Raw genomic sequence first — 16,547 nt, 5'->3', positions numbered from 1 at the left:
CTTCCTGCCATCCTCTTCTTCTTCACCTTTTTATCTCCTCCCCATCTATGCCTCTCATTCCTCCATATTCTCCTCCCCTCTCTAGCAATCCCTCTTCCCTTTCTCATTATACCCTTCCTTCCTTTTCCTTCTCCTCAATCCCTCCTCTTTTTCTGCTCCTTTCTCTGTTGAAATCAAGGAGTCAAACAGGGACTGCTTAGCTATATCTTCAATCATTTTACCATTTTGAAAAGACTATATATTTTTAATTATGTGCATGCATATGTTTGAGGCTTATCCATTATGCAGATCCTTTGGCCCTAGGACAAGGGCATTTTATCATGCAATATGAACACCTAGTGAAAACTCACGATGTGGAAGGGATAGAAGCACCAACATGTGAACAATATTGTCAAATAAGCAACACAAAATTTTTAGTGAACATTCATTTGTTTTAAACATTTAGTATTTTTATTTCTGATGAGAACAATAAGCAACATGAAATATTAATCCCTGTTGTACCTGGATAGTTTTCAAGAACATTAAATACACAATGAATGAATTCAGCAAAGATAGAAATGTTTACTGTTCTTGTTTATAAGAGAGTGGTCTGCAGACCCTCACAAGGCTTTGAAGCAATATGCGACAGAAGCCATTTTGTAATTGCTTGCACCAAACAGAGAAATGGGATTCTCTGCCAGGTAATTAAGGAAACTTTGCATATAGCTGGACACTGACATAAGACTGTGCGTATTAAGTGACAAATGGGCCAATGCAGTCCCAATGTTCACAAATAATCGCAGGAGGTGTGAAGCCCCATAAATCTGAGACATAGGAATATCTGGGTAAGCAAGGAAGATTTCGGCATAGTGGGGATTTCAAAATGGTAGAGCAGCTGGGTGGCCAGCATCTTGTGGAAATACTCTCTAATTCCATACACAAGTTCATCAATGGAATATTCCGTATAGTCACATAGTTTTCGAGAATGCGATCTACATTCTTCTCAGCAGGAAGTTGGAATAACTGCTTTTGCTTGTTTACCAAGTCCCAGTCCTCAACAAGACATGCTTTTAGTTCTTGAGGCCACTTCCATTCAACTCCCATTCTCAGATTCACTGCCTGCATATGCTGACCAGTGGTGACAGACCCCGCCACATTCTGCTGAGGGACCTGCGCTACTTGGCTGGTATAACTTCCAATTCTGCTTTCTGTAGCATTCTTCATGTGCTCTGGCACTGGCACTGTAGGCATGAATCCTGAAGAAGGTTTCTCTACATGAAAACCTTGCTCCATGGAGTGATGACTTTCCTCCAGAGAGTACCCATTCTCTCTTGTATTACTTTCCTCTTCTGGAGTATTCCTCATGTGCTCTGGCACTGGTGCTGTAGGCATGAATCCTGAAGAAGGTTTCTCTACATGAAAGCCTGGGCATCTGCTCGATTCCCAGTTAACCAAGTCAACTGAGCAAACCTCCTCTGCATGGCAGCTTTTGATGGAGCAACCTCGTCCTGCAGATCGAGTCTTGCTTGCTGAGTAACCCTTCTCTGCTAGGAGACTTTTTTTGTCAGGCCGACCTCTCCTTACAGGGTGATCTTTCTCTGTGGAGAGTTCTCTCTTCACAGAACTGTCTCCCTCTATCTATCGATCTCTCTGTGTATAGGTAAGTTTCTTGGCTGAGTGGTCTTTGTCTTGAGGGTGGTGGTTTTCCCTAGATGGTCCTCGCCCATCCAAGTAACTTTTCTGAGGAGATCGTCTCTTCTTAGTAGAAAGACATTTCTTTGCAGGTTGATGTCTCTCAACAGGGTGGCCTCTCTCATCATAGGAACCTTTCTCAGGCAAGCCACCTTCCTCTGTAGAACGACCATTTTCTGTAAGCTGTCTTTTCTTGTTAAGGCAACCTCGCATTGTAGGAATATCTTTCTCAGCCGAGAGATGCTTCTCGAATGAGCGACTTTTCTCAGAAACGTGATGCCTCATCCCAGAGTGTTGCTTCTTGGACTGATATTTTTTCTCAAACGCTCTTTTCCCTGTATCAGGGGTTTCCTCTTCATTGCAATTGCCATCATGTAGAAGAAGCATCTCACCCAAGGGGTTCTTAACCATAACATAATACTTAGTAGCAATGTGTCTTTTCTCTGCCATGCCATCCTTCTCAGTGGAGGGCTTTTTCTCTACTGTGCAGGTTGTCTCACCGAAGCGACCTCTCTCCACCAATGTACGTTTTGTGGCTGGAGGGCCCCATGGACTTCTTGGAAGGGGTGACTAAATACTTTATCTTCTCAGCTGACTTTAGTCCTGAGGAGCTATTTGTCCCCTTTCTACCAAGCCTGTTACTTGGTGTCAGCTTCACAAAGTCAACACTTTAAGCAACATGCTGCTCACAAACATGACTACTTTTCTTTCTGGAACTCATTGAAGCAATCTCCTGGCTTTATCTTCAAAGAACAAGTGAATTCTCAGTTTTTCTGGGATTCTCTGGAAAACTGGACTGGGTACCATCCCAGAAGTCTGTAGTCTGAATTAGTTCTACAACCAGGATCCAATCTTCTGGTTATCTATCAAATCTATCTATTTTTAAGGACAGCAGATGAGCCGGAGTGAGGAGCTCAACTACAGCATGCCCAACCGCCAGCACAAGAAATTGGTTCTTTGGCAACTGTCTGTACACAAACGTCATCTTGAGGTGCCAGCTTAGGCCCTTCAACCAATCAGGATTCTAATGTAAATTTTACTACGTTCCCTAGACCTATGATTGGGCCATCACTCTGATGTCATAATAATGGCGCCTGGGCAGGTCGAGAGGGTTCCTTTTCTTTACTTTTTTTTTTGTTTTAAAGACCAGATTGTACTCAAGCTCACAAAGATCCATCCCAGCATGTCCTGCTTATCTTTCTTGATTAATTCAACTTCCTCCCTATGACCCTTTCTCTGCCTAAATTGCCTGGTTCTCACACTTCATCCTGAGTGCAAGGGTGTAGAGAAGCTATGGGCTCGAGCTTCCTGCAGCTCAGAGGGAGAAAAAGCAAGGCATATCATCTCCAGCATCTCATAACTGAGGAAGAATAGGACTCTTAGCAATGAAAGAGATATCTTGATACAGGTGACCATTACGGGGTTAGGAGAAACCCGGTGCCAGGGAAACACCCAAGAGTCTATAAGGATGACCCCAGCTAAGACTCCTAGTAATAGTGCAGAGTGTATCTGGACTGGCCTGCCCAAGCAATCAGATGGATGACCACCCTAACTGTCATCACAGAGCCTTCATCAATTAACTAATGGAAGCACATGCAAAGATCCACAGCCAAATACTGGGCTCCGAGGGCCCAGTTGAAGACAGGGAGAGGGATCATTTGACCAAAGGGATTCAAGATCATGATAGGGAAACCCACAGAGACAGCTGACCTAGGCTTGTCAAATCATGGATTCTAGACCCACTGCCGAGAAGCCTGAATAGGACCAAACTAGGCCCTATCTGCATGTGGGTGACAGTTGCATAACTTGTTCTGTTTGTAGGACCCCTATCAGTGGAACCAGAATCTGTCCCTCGTTCATGAGCTGACTTTTTGAAACCCATTCTCTATGATGGGATACTTTGCTCAGCATTTGAAACCCATTCTCTATGGTGGGATACTTTGCTCAGCATTGATGTAGGAGTCTTTATGAGAGGCCTTACCCTTTCTGAGGAGCGGATGGCAATGTCAGTGTCAGACAAAATACACTGTAAAACAAATACTTTACAGGATAAAGAATGTTATCTAATGATGAAGTGGTTGAACCCTCAGAAAGTTATCACAATCATGAACATGTAATCATCTAAGAATAGAAAACAAAATACATGAATCAAAAGGTCACAGGAATACAGTAGACAACTCAAAAGTACTAACTGTATATTTCAATAAATACTTTTGGTAATGGGTAGAACACTAGAGACAGGTTCACAATCTGATAAAAGACTTGAACAACAGTAAAAACCAAGTAGTCCTAGGAATACACGTACACAACAATCCACCAAAGACAGCAGAATCAACTTTCTTTTCAAGAGCTTATTGTATATCCTCTGTTAGATCATACACTGGTCAGAAGAAAAAAGTGTAAAGTATGCTATTTAACCACAAAGAATGAAGATACAAGTCAATAACAAGGAAATTTATGAAAATAAAAATCTCTGGGAATTAACTAGTAGAACAATGTGTGAGAAGAAATGCAAAAGGTAAGTTAGAAAATCCATTGAAAGCACCACACCTGGTGGAGAAGGCCTACAATCCCAACCACTTGGACAGCCAAAAGAAGAGAATTGAAATTTCAGTTACAGAGAAAAAACATTGGAAATCATAAAAGGCAAATGAAAACAAAATATATGAATATCTTAAGACATTACTAAATTAGGCCTTAAGGAAATTATTATACTTTGAGATCCTATTTAATAAAACACAGGAAAAGGGGGCTGGATAGTTGGCACATCAGTTACAGTCCTTGTTGTTCTTGATAAGAAACCTAGTTTGGTTTCCCCAAGCCACACCCACTAGTCACAAGAGTCTGCCACTCTAGCTACAAGGGATATTGTAACATGGCAAGAAAAAGACCCAGAGACTGATACTGGGGTTCAAGCTTCAATCAGAAGTTCAGAAAAGCAAAGCATCTGGTCCCTGGCTCTCACTTTACCTCAGACTGATGTGAGATCCTGGCTCCACCAAACATCAGTCACTAACCTCACCTCAGCGTGGCTGGAGAATCCTGAGAATTCAGTGTCTTCCTATCCTGAATATGGCTGAAGACTGAATGCATGATCCTGACTACTGAAGACCCTGCTCCTATCTTTATATCCCTCTACTGTTTGCATTAAAGGCCCCTGTACCCAGGTGCTGAGATCATCTTGTGTGAGCTGTTTCTCTTTAGAACTCAATACCTGTTGTATAGATCTGGGTGGTCTTGGACTCACTGAGATCTGTCTACCTCTTAGTCTTTAGTTGCAGGATTAAAGATGTGTACCATCACCTCCTAGATTCTGGCTGCTGGGATTAAAGGTGTATATCACCACTGCCTGACTTCTATAGCTTAAGGCTGAGTTTCTTTCTGAATACTAAGGCAAGCTTTAATAAATCATAAACAATAATTCACCACAGGATATGATGCCTTCTTCTGGACTCTTCAAGCACCCATGTATACATGGTTATACACACATACACACACACACACACACACACACACACACACACACACACACACACACACAGGCATGCAGACACACAGGCATGTGTGTACGTTCATGTGCACACACAAACACATGCATTTAAAGTCTTTTAAAAAAGGTATCAGTTCAATAATCTGACCTTTTTTCTTAAGACACTGGGGTAAAAAGAAACATAACTAAAACAAGAAAAAGGCCTAAAATAATGGACAGGTGACTGGAAATTAACAAAATATAGAATAGAAAAACAGTACACAAAGTCAATTATTCCATTTCCATAATGATTAGAACCATGGTGGTAGGTATACCAGCATAGGCCTGAGAACTTACATCATGATCCTGTTGGCCTTGTACTGGCTTTTGAACAAGGTCACAACCTTCTATTCTTTTTAAATTAGCTCCACTCACTAGGGAGCAAGCATTTGAACAGATGAGCCTAAACAGACCATTCTTATTCAAATCACCACAAAGCAAATCAGCTTTCGTTATAGTAAGCAAGAAAATTTACTGCGAACAATAGAGAATGTTCCAGTTACCAGAATTAGAAATAATCCATAAAGTGGAATGACAGTGTCAGGACCCCTCCCACATAAAAATCCTAGCTCCTTTACCTTTCTCAAGGCTCTGGGTTACCACCACATTTAGAGCCAGATTGTCCACCTCTTCTGCTGGGCCTCTGAACTTAAGTATTTATAGGAGTACTTTGAAATGTATTAGGCCTTCCTGTGTTTCTACCTCTCCAAACCTGGAAATTACTTCCTAATCTTTAACAGCTAATGCGTAAAAATATTTCAGGTTTTCTATTCCCGTCAGCAGACACACACCAATCAACTGGGTATGTATATCAGTGGGATCAGTTTTACAGAGATTAAAATGTCTTTTGGGTTTGGTTAATATTGAAATTTTCTTTTCCTGCTGTTCTACTCTACTGAGAAGGCAGCTCTGGAGTTGGATTTTGGCACATGTGTTCCAGAGCCAGGCATGTTTTTTCAAGAGTTTCATCAAAAGTCTCTGTCCTGGGTCAGGCTGTCCACCTGACTCTGTGACAGGGAAAAGGAGAGCAAAACAGAGCAGCACATGAAAAGACACTGTCTGCTTAAAAACATGTAAAAAATAATCTATTCAGAACAGGTATTGCTGTTGCTTATCACATACTCCATGATTTGTTTAACTAAAATACTCCTCTTCCCTTTCCTTGCTTTTTTTAAATATCTCTTTCTTTGGTGTTTGGAGACAGGGTTTCTCTGTGTAGCTTGCAGTCTGTCTTATAACTCACTCTGTGGAACAGGCTGAGATTGTACTCACAGAAATCTGCCTGCCTCTGCCTGTTGGGATTAAAGTCATGTACTGCCTCCAGTACCACTACCATGATGCAGCCTTGTTAACTATCTTTAAAGTTTTTTTTTTTTTTGAAATTTTAACTTTCTGTATATTCATTGAGGATGGTTTTAAAAATCTATGTTTATGTTCTTTAAATTTGCTATAGCAACATAGCAACATATTATTTAGACTCAACTATTTTTCAGGAAAAGAATAGGTGCCTGAGGAATTCCACCTTGGAATACCATGTGGCTTACCACTATCTTGGCTGATGACCAACACTCATCTTGGATCATATAACAGCCATGTGGCTTGCTGCCATTTGGCAGACATGAAACTCAGATATCATCATTACTAAGGTTAAAGAAAGGGCATGGTATGTGACTTCAGCACCATTGTGGTTAAAGTGACCAATCACATGACATAAATTAATTTAGGCAGTACTCACTTAGCGCTCTGCTTATCATTGAATCTCCCTTTTACTAGACTAAGGAGGCAACACCAGGCTTCCATGATCCTTTGTTTTGAAACCGAGTCATATAGAACCCTAGTATTTTGTAAAAGTGCATTATAGAAGGATTAGTAAAATGATGTTCCCAGTATCTCTCTACAAACTATATTGATGGTTTAAGTTTCTTTTTATATTAAAGGATATTAAGTTAAGAATTATAATTTTAAGCTCAGACTTAACACGGAAAATTATAAAATCCTAATCTTATGTTAGAATTACTAATTTATTATAAACTGTAAAAGGTAATTAAGACAACAATTTATTGGTCAATCTTGCTCCTTAAAAATGGGGAAAGATTGGAGGAAGAGACCAATTTTGATATCCCATCACACTATGTATTGTATATGATGTCAATATTAAGCCTAAAGTAAAACAAAACCAAGTTGTTTAATGTAAAATAATATTCAAGAATCATATATATATATATATATATAATATATATATATATAATAAATCATATATATATAATAAAAGACTGAATTGTCAAATAAATTGTCTTAACTTTCAGTACAGTTGAATGTCAGGAACATCCCAGCTCAAGCAGTTCCCTTGAATGGAACACCATACTCCAGAGTAAGTCGCATGATTTCTCAGTAAAAGATAAAGATGCAAAGAAAGTAAAACCTGCCAGAAGTCTGCTGTTTCTGCCTCTGGATGCAAAGGTCTGACCAGCTCTGACCATGTAGGCTAAACCAAAAAAAAAAATAAGCACTTCTCTTTATCTTACAGGTAAATTACTCCTCATGTCTCACATAACAAGAGGATAGATTCTCTTATAAGTAGAGGGTGTGAGAGTCTGTAACCACATCCTAAATATCTCAAATAACAGAGAGGCAGATAGCAGATGTCTCAATGAATCCTGAATGTCTCCTGAACTGACATAAGAGGATTCTGTGAACAGGGGAACCTTGTACCTAAGCCTACCGATAGACTGGTATGGGACCCACATGCTACTTCAATTGGCCATGCCGTTTACCTTCACATTGGAAACTTTCTCTTAGGAAAAGCTAATTCAGGGTCTATACTCTAACTACCCATTGCCCATCATTACAGGAGGATGTCAGATAAATATTCAATCATCAAACTCACAGCTTTTGAAAGTTATCCAGAATATGCTAGAGCTATCATTGACAGTTGGTTTTTATATCTGTACTGTCAACAAATTGTTCTATTAATTGATATCCCAATCCTTTAGGTTCTTTACTAAAAGATGATGTAAATGATGGAGGTACTCTCCAATCTAGACTCACCTATGGTGCTTTGGGAATATAATTTAGTCTCCATCCAGATAGACAGACAGCTCCAGGGCCAAAGCCTATGCCCTCACATTGAGGACTACAAGGAGTGTAAGGGCTTAGACAGTGGTGCCTGTGTATGTTTCCTTAGAAAGGACAAAAGCTCATTTAACTTGGTTGTCTTCCTTTACAAATTATGCCTCTAAACAACCAATCTATTTTTAAATAGAGTGATGTAAAGAAATAAACTTACTGCTGTCAGAATATGGTGATCTAGTGATTTGTCCATCAGCAGAAGGACTAAATAGTTGTCTTTTGCCTTCTTTGTTAAGTTAGTCCATGTTACATTATTTATAACAGATTTAACATGACTGGCTGATTTCTTCTTCCATTTGTTGGTTAAGTGTATGGAATGAAAATGTTTTACAAAATTGTCTTAAAGGTTCTGTTAATAGGGTTAATATTAGAAAGCTTGTAAATTGAAAAGTTTACTCTAGACAAACACTTTGCTATCTCTGGGGCTATAATTTTTTAATTAAAAATTATTTCTCTTGAGGGGCAACAACTTAGAATTGAATTGTCTCTTTACACTGCCTGACAATATAAAATATATTTACTATATAATCTTGGAATGTAGGTACAGCAATTTGATGTTAACAAAAGAATGTATTGTCATGTTTTCAAATATAACACATGGATATTTAAGGTAATAAGCCCAATTTTTAAAATTTAACCTTATCAAATTACTTTTAATAAAAAACTTTTGTTAGTTAAAATACTCTGTTTTACCTCATTTAATTGTAGAAATCATTGTTACTATTTGATTCAAATATACAAAGTTCATCACATGTGGAGACAGGACATACCACTTAGACACTTTCTGTTCAGATTCATTCCTCAGAGGTTGGCTTTACCTGATTTGTTTTTCAAAGATTCCAGGATTCTGAGGTAAACAAACATACAATTACAGTCACCTTATCCTTCTACATATCTCTGGTACATGGTCCATCCATTTGTTTACTGGCATTTAACTCATGTTACTCTTGATGTGAGAGTTTGTCCCACGTAATGCTCCCCACAATGTTTGTTGTACAGTTACTACCTCCTGACTTATGTTTTGTAACTTTGCCAACTGTCAAGATCTATCATGGCCCCTTGGATGGACCCGCTTCTGAGGCACTCCAGCTGCTGCTCCCGTCATTGCCCTTCTGTCAGCCTTGAAGCAGACATCAAGAGATCAATGACCCTAAATCTCTAAAATCAGTTCAGGTGAACCTAAAGTGCGACTAATGGGCCATGTGATATCCACCCCATTGCTCTTTTTGCCATCCTCGACAGTGTTTGGTGGACTCAAACCTGAAACAGATAGACTGAAGTGTTCTTTGCATCAATTAAACTCTCTGTTTCATCAGTTCAGATCAGCTTAATATTCGTCAGGACCAGTTTGACTCTGTGACTGCTGCAGTCCTCCAAGATTAAAAGGACGAGATCTGACCACTGCAATCAGATTTCTGCCATCTTCACAAATGATGCTGCGTCTGTCCACAAAACAGAGAATACAAACTGAAAGTGCATGAAGCTTTTCAACTCAAAGCCCACACCAGTGACATATTTCCTCCAGCAAGGTTGTGCTTTGCCAAATAGCAACAGCAAATGGAGACCAAGTATTTAAATATCTGAGACATTTTTATTCAAACCAGTATAATATCTTTCATTATTATTTCCACCCCTTACACATTGCAATTATTTGTGTAGTCTTCATAGTCCCAATTGTGGACATTGTTCTGTTTCTTGCCTGCTACCCTGGCTTCTGACATGCGGCTGCTCTATACTTGATATCATTTTCAGGTTGCTGAATTTCTGTCTTATTGTCTACTTATTTCTTGTCCCTTGAATGCATTTATAATGCCCTTTACCACCCAAGCTTTACCCTTTGTGACTTTTGCTGCTGTTTAAAGTGAATGTATGAGCTTTTAGTCTCCTTCCTTTTCAAAGGGTCTGAAAACTATCAGTGTTGGACCACAATCCTGTACCTTTAAACTTGTACCTTTAGATCTGAACAGAGCTTGACTCATAGAGTGAATCAGCCTATGCCTACCTGTAGCTCTCCCTGAGATGGAGAATTAAAAGGCAGTCTATGGCATGAACTGACAACTCTCAAATTTATGAGAACTGGTGCTTGCATGCGTTGTCAGGTTAAACTAATATCGTGATGTGAGACTTCCCACTGCTCCTAAAAGGTTATAAAAAGACAAACCTGATGATCCCACTTCCCTTCTCTCGCCATTCCTCCTCTACAAGCCCCCATTCAATCTTGTTTGTAATTCAAATATATAAAAAACCCCAAAAAATGGTCAAACTTTAGCCGGGCATTGGTGGCTTATGCCTTTAATCCCAGGACTCAGGAGGCAGAGACAGGCAGATCTCTATGAGTTCGAGGCCAAGCCTGGTCACCAGAGCCAGTGTCAGGATAGGCTCCAAAGCTACACAGAGAAACCCTGTCTCAAAAAAAAAAGTCAAACCTTTCCTTTGTTCTGGGAATTGTTTGGATTCCTTGGGGAAGCTTCTTAGAGATCTTGTATAAAGTAGGACTGCTGTTCGCTGAAGAGGATAATTGATCTTCTTTCAACATCCATGTCATAGACACGCTCCCCCCTCTCGCACCCTCCATCCACCCATCTATCCCCTTCTCCCCCCCTTTCTCCCTGTCTCTCCTTTCCACTCTTAATGAAGCTCCTCTCTAGTCTACTCTTAACAAAACACTCCTCAGACTTTACAGGAAGCCTCACCATCCCTTTAAGGACCAATCACACTTAGATTCTTCATACACTGTTTCTAATACTCTCCCTCCTGTTTCAAGACACAATTACGGCCCTGGAAACTCAATACAATGAACCTCATTCAAGGGAATTATGTATCAGCTCCTTTGCAGACAGATAGACACTCTTCTACTTTTTCATAATCATTATACTACTTTTCTGAAGCTACTCTTAGAAATACATGATGAATGATCTCAATGTCATACAAAGGAGCATACAAAGAAAATGACAGTAGCACAACAAAGACAATTTCTTTTTGTAAAACAGGTATGCTCAACACCCAATTTGGACTAACCAATACACTGAGGTCACCATGGTTCCCTTCTGATATCCTTAAAATAGAGGTGAGTGAGTTTCATTCTATCTTTTGGAGTTCAGTTTCACAATCTGATGGGACTGGCTAATCAGTGCAAAGGGGGATGTTCAAGAAATACAAGTCCTTGCTGGGTAACTACCTTTGAAGTTTTCTAAGTTTCTCACAATCCCCCATCCTTTTATACTTTTTTCATTTATTTATTTAGCTCATAAATAAAGTCATGCACAATTATGTTACACAATACAGTATGTTCAAAATGGCATGGCTAAATTAAAGCAATAATGTTATTCACACATATTCATCATTTTTGTTTTGAGAACACTTAAAGTATACTATCTCACAACTTTTAAAATATAGCATATTGTTATCAACCATATTTATCATGCTCTTAGTAGACCTCAAGACTTCACAGAGTCCATGCCTCTTGTCCAACTGCAGTATTATATCCTTAAACCAATTGTTTCCCCTTTGTTAAAAGACCCACATTGAAGCCTAATAGCCACAATTCTGCTTTCTGTTCCCAAAAGTTCACGATATCTAGGTTACACATAAAATTGAAATTGTGTGACATTTGTCTTCCAGTGTGTCACTTATTTTTTTTTGGACAAGCATATAACATTACTACTTACTAAGATGAAATCAAATTTGCATGCACAGGGGATCATTCTCTGAAACACCTTGGATTCATCACATATTTGAGTTTCAATTAGCATATATATATAATATATATATATATATATATATATATATATATAGAGAGAGAGAGAGAGAGAGAGAGAGAGAGAGAGAGAGAGTAATAATGGCAATATGTTATGCATCAACAGCAGCAACACCTTTTCCTGTTTCTGCAGTAATTTGCACAAAATTGTAGAGACATCCAGCACACTCCATTTAAAAAACAAAATGCAAAAAACAAAAAAAACACAAACAAAACAAACAAAAAACAAACAACAACAAAAAGTATTAAACAAAATCCCAGAAAACAGCACACTTCTGTTACTCTTGTAGTACTTGACACCAATTTTTTAAATTAGCTTCTCAGTCATCATCTGAGAGGAAACCATTCTGAGCAACAAAATTAAAAGCAGCTCTGATAAAGCATTTCACTACTATGTATAAAAAAGAAGGTCCACATATGAGTGAATATATATCATGTTTTTCTTTTTGTGATTGGGTTACCTCGCTGAGAATAGTTTCTTCGAGTTCCATCCATTTTTCTGCAAATTTCAAGTTTCCATTATCCTTTTATGCTGAGTAGTATTCCATTGTGTAAATGTACCACATTTTCTCTATCCATTCTTCGGTTGAGGGGCATCCAGTTTCTGGCTATTAAAAATAATGCTGCCATGAACATTGTTGAACATATGTCCTTGTTATATGAATGTTCTTCTTTTGGGTATATGCCTAGGAGTGGAATTGCTGGATCTTGTGGTAGACTTATTCCCATTTTCTTGAGGAGTCACCATACTGATTTCCACAGTGGCTGTACAAGTTGGCACTCCCACCAGCAGTGGAAGAGTGTTCCTCTTTCTCTGCATCCTCTCCAGCATAAACTGTCATTGGTATTTTTGATTTTAGCCTTCTGACAGGAATAAGATGGTATCTCAGAGTTGTTTTGGTTTGCATTTCCCTGATGACTAAGGATGGTGAACCCTTTCTCATGTGTCTTTCAGCCATTTTAGATTCTTCTATTGAGAATTGTCTATTTAGTTCTGTACCCCACTTTTTAATTGGGTTTTTTGGTGTTTGGGGGACTAGTTTCTTGAGTTATTTGTATATTTTGGAGATCATCCCTCTGTCTCATGTGGGGTTGATGAATATCTTTTCCCAGTCTGTAGGCTGCCGTTTTGTCTTGCTGACTGTCTCCTTTGCCTTACAGAAGCTTCTCACTTTCCAGAGGTCCCATTTATCTATTGTTGACCTCAGTGTCTGTGCTAGTGGTGTAATGTTCAAGAAGTTGTCTCCTGTACCGATTAATTCAAAGGTATTTCCCACTTTGTCTTCTAATATCTTCAGTGTAGCTGGATTTATGTTGAGATCTTTGATCCATTTTGACTTAAATTTTGTGCAAGGCGGTATACATTTTTCAAATTTAACCAGCATATACTGGCAGTGTGAAGTCTCTAATAATGGTAAATGATTGTTATAATTGGTAGCTTAAGCATGGTTTAAGTTCAGCCTGACTTGATTAGGATGATCCCTTGACCAAGTGATTTATCTGACCCAACTGTAATGTTAGGTTTTTGCCCTGGCCAGAAATTCTATTCTCTTAACCAGAAGATGTTTAATAATAAGTCTTTCCACCGACCAACTGGAGTCATGCTGCCACATGGGTGCTTTCTGCCAGGCCACCCAAGTTCCTCCCACTACCACTTTAAGGTTCCATGTAACACACAGAGACTTATGTTAGGTACATTGCTGCTTGGCCAATGAGTTTGATTTCTCATCTGCTAGCTCAGTCTTAATTATCATAAATCTATATATTTTATTAGACTTGTCTTATTAAGGATGCCTTCTGCTGTTGCCCTGTCTTGCATTTGGATCACATGGCAACTCTAGAGAAGAGATCAGGAGGAAGTGCAAGACAAAAGTGAATGACTTCTTCTTGTCCTTGCTTATATATTAGTCTGCCTGTTATGTCACTTTTTGCATGGATCTCTAATACATTTCCCAGTATCCTCCTTGACTCCTAGTCCCACCTAACTTGCTGCCTCATTGACCAAACAGTACTTTATTTATCATCCAATATGTCAAACAACTACACAGAAGCACTTCCCACATCAGAGGTGTCTTGTGATAACAGGACTTCACTGCTATTTTACTATTCTCCCATCTGAAAACGTAACTTTACAATGTTGAAGAACTGGACTAGAGCTTAGGGTCCCCCAAAATATCTAGTTGGTGGCAAAGATGAGACTCCCAAGAGACAAAAAATGCATTTTTGGCTTTTTGCCATGAAAAATTCTGGTTAATTTTCCTTGGTTGCTTTTTTGCCTTAGCTGTTTTCTGTTTCTAGGTCTTAACATCCCCCATCCTCTGAAGTAACCTTAACTGCCATTATGGGTTTGGAGTGACAGCTGGTCTGATTTCTTAAGACTGAATGTGGGGTATTGGCTGTGGAAGTTTGCGGACATCCCAACAGATGGCCTTTTTGAAATACTCTGTTGGATGTAGAGATGAAAGTTCTTGAGTGGTGTCTGGAAAGAAGTGAGAGGTAGACTAAAACCATGAGTTAATAATCTAATCAGAGGATCAAAATAATCCAGAAAAGAGTATATGTTCAAATCCAAATTTATTAGAATCTCTTGAATTCACAAAAGCTCCTTCCACTCGGCTTCTTGTTTTTCTTTTGGTCTCCAAGTCTGGACTGGACAGTTTTGGACCGAGGATCTGTTTGCTGTCACTATGACAGTCATTGGAACAGAGACCGAGCATGAAGACCATCCCAGATGACTTCTAAGGAGGGACAGAGAGAAGACATTTACCTGTCATTCAAGTTTTAGAAATACAACAGAGAGCTCATCTCTCATGGCTCCAGAAAAGGACCAGAGAGTTAACTTGAGCTGAGATATGATGGCTCTTATATGGGCAGCATTTTTCTTGTCACATAAAAAATCATCAGTGAGAAATTGTCCAAATAATATGTTGTATAGCTAGATTTATGTCTAATTTCTGAGAACTATCACTTGAGTCATTAAAATCAACATACCAATCATTTTAGTTTTCCATTATACTTTCTTGATGGATGTTTAAGGACATTCTGGTTGCCAAAATGTGTGTGTGTGTGTGTGTGTGTGTGTGTGTGTGTGCTATTGTGCTGTCAAGGAAAGTTGAGTCTGTAATCCTCAGGGGTTATTTGGGCTTGAAAGTCACTTCTGGCTCCTCTAGCCTCCATTTTACCAGTTGTTCTGAGTGAGGATAAGTCAAAGTCCTTGACTGACTGTGGTATTGCTTGAAATTTTTGAGGAAATATTTCCTGTGTATTAAGCCTCCTGTTTGTAATCTGGATACTGGATAGTATCTATTTAGTGGGGTCCCCATGGCCTCTCTGAACAAGAAAACAAGTGACATGGCATTGTTACAAAACAGTTCAAGAATAGTTCCATGGTTGGTTGGACCTAGTTGTCCAACCTCCTAATCCTTCTAATCGTTTCAAAGTGTTTCTACTCCCTAATGACTAAGCATTCAGATATACAACCCTATGTTGGGGGGTGGGGTGGGCTAGCCATTTTAATTTAAACCACCACTATATTGTTAAACTACAAGGACCTGTGAGTTTCTAGGTGAATCTTATAGAAAACACAAGAGAGTCAAAAATTTTTTGTTGTTGGGAATGATCTACCATAACCATACTTTTGGTTTTGAATGAGTGTAAGTAGCAGATGGGGAGAAACATCAAATAGCATGATATTGATGTGGAATATTACTTTAACTATGTAAAGATATATAATGAGGGAATTACCAATACTGAGTCAGGTAAAAATATAGGGATATTTATTATTTATTACTTACTGAGCAACCTTGTCAGCTGACAGGACAGAAGTAAGTACAGCAAGACAAAAATGAAAAGGAAGGAAGGCAGCCCACGTGAGCCCCCCTCACTCTTAAACGTTCTGTAATTCACACTGACCACACCAGCCCCTAGCAGTCGTGGCTAAAATGTCCCCTACAATGTGTTACATTTATTGGTGATGCATTTGTTTAACCTTGTTGCATTTGTTTTATCTTGCATTCCTAAGGCACCTGATTGGTCTAATAAAAAGCTGAATGGCCAATACCTAGGCAGTAGAGGGATAGGTGGGAAAACACAATAAGTAAGGTAAATCAAGAACAAGAGGAAGAAGAAGAAGGAAGAGAATGTGGAGAAAGAAAGGCACACACTCAGGGCCAGAATCCAGGAAGCTACCAGCCAGACATGGAGACAGCAGGAAAGTATGAAGAAAGAATTAAAGCCCTGGGGGAATATGTAGATAAAGAGAAACAGATTGAAATAAAAACTAAGCTAAGGCCAGTCATTCAAAACCAATAATAATTCTCTGTGCCATGTTTTGGGAGCTGGTTGGCACCCCCCCAAAAAAAAAGCCTGTTACAGAGTGGTTAGTTCTAAATAGGACATCTATTATCATCCATCTCAACAAAGGCTTAGGAAACATCACAAAGAGGGGTGGGTGGAAAGAAT

General features: G+C 39.1%; 1 pseudogene; it reads right to left on the bottom strand.

Annotated features, from left to right (window-relative positions):
- Positions 1 to 599: 599 nt before the first annotated feature.
- LOC113831605 lies at positions 600 to 1,371 on the bottom strand (annotated as a pseudogene).
- Between the last annotated feature and the right edge of the window lie 15,176 nt (positions 1,372 to 16,547).

Source organism: Cricetulus griseus, unplaced genomic scaffold, assembly GCF_003668045.3.
Source record: "Cricetulus griseus strain 17A/GY unplaced genomic scaffold, alternate assembly CriGri-PICRH-1.0 unplaced_scaffold_5, whole genome shotgun sequence".
Classification (NCBI taxonomy): domain Eukaryota; kingdom Metazoa; phylum Chordata; class Mammalia; order Rodentia; family Cricetidae; genus Cricetulus; species Cricetulus griseus.
This window is presented reverse-complemented; position numbering and strand designations above follow the sequence as displayed.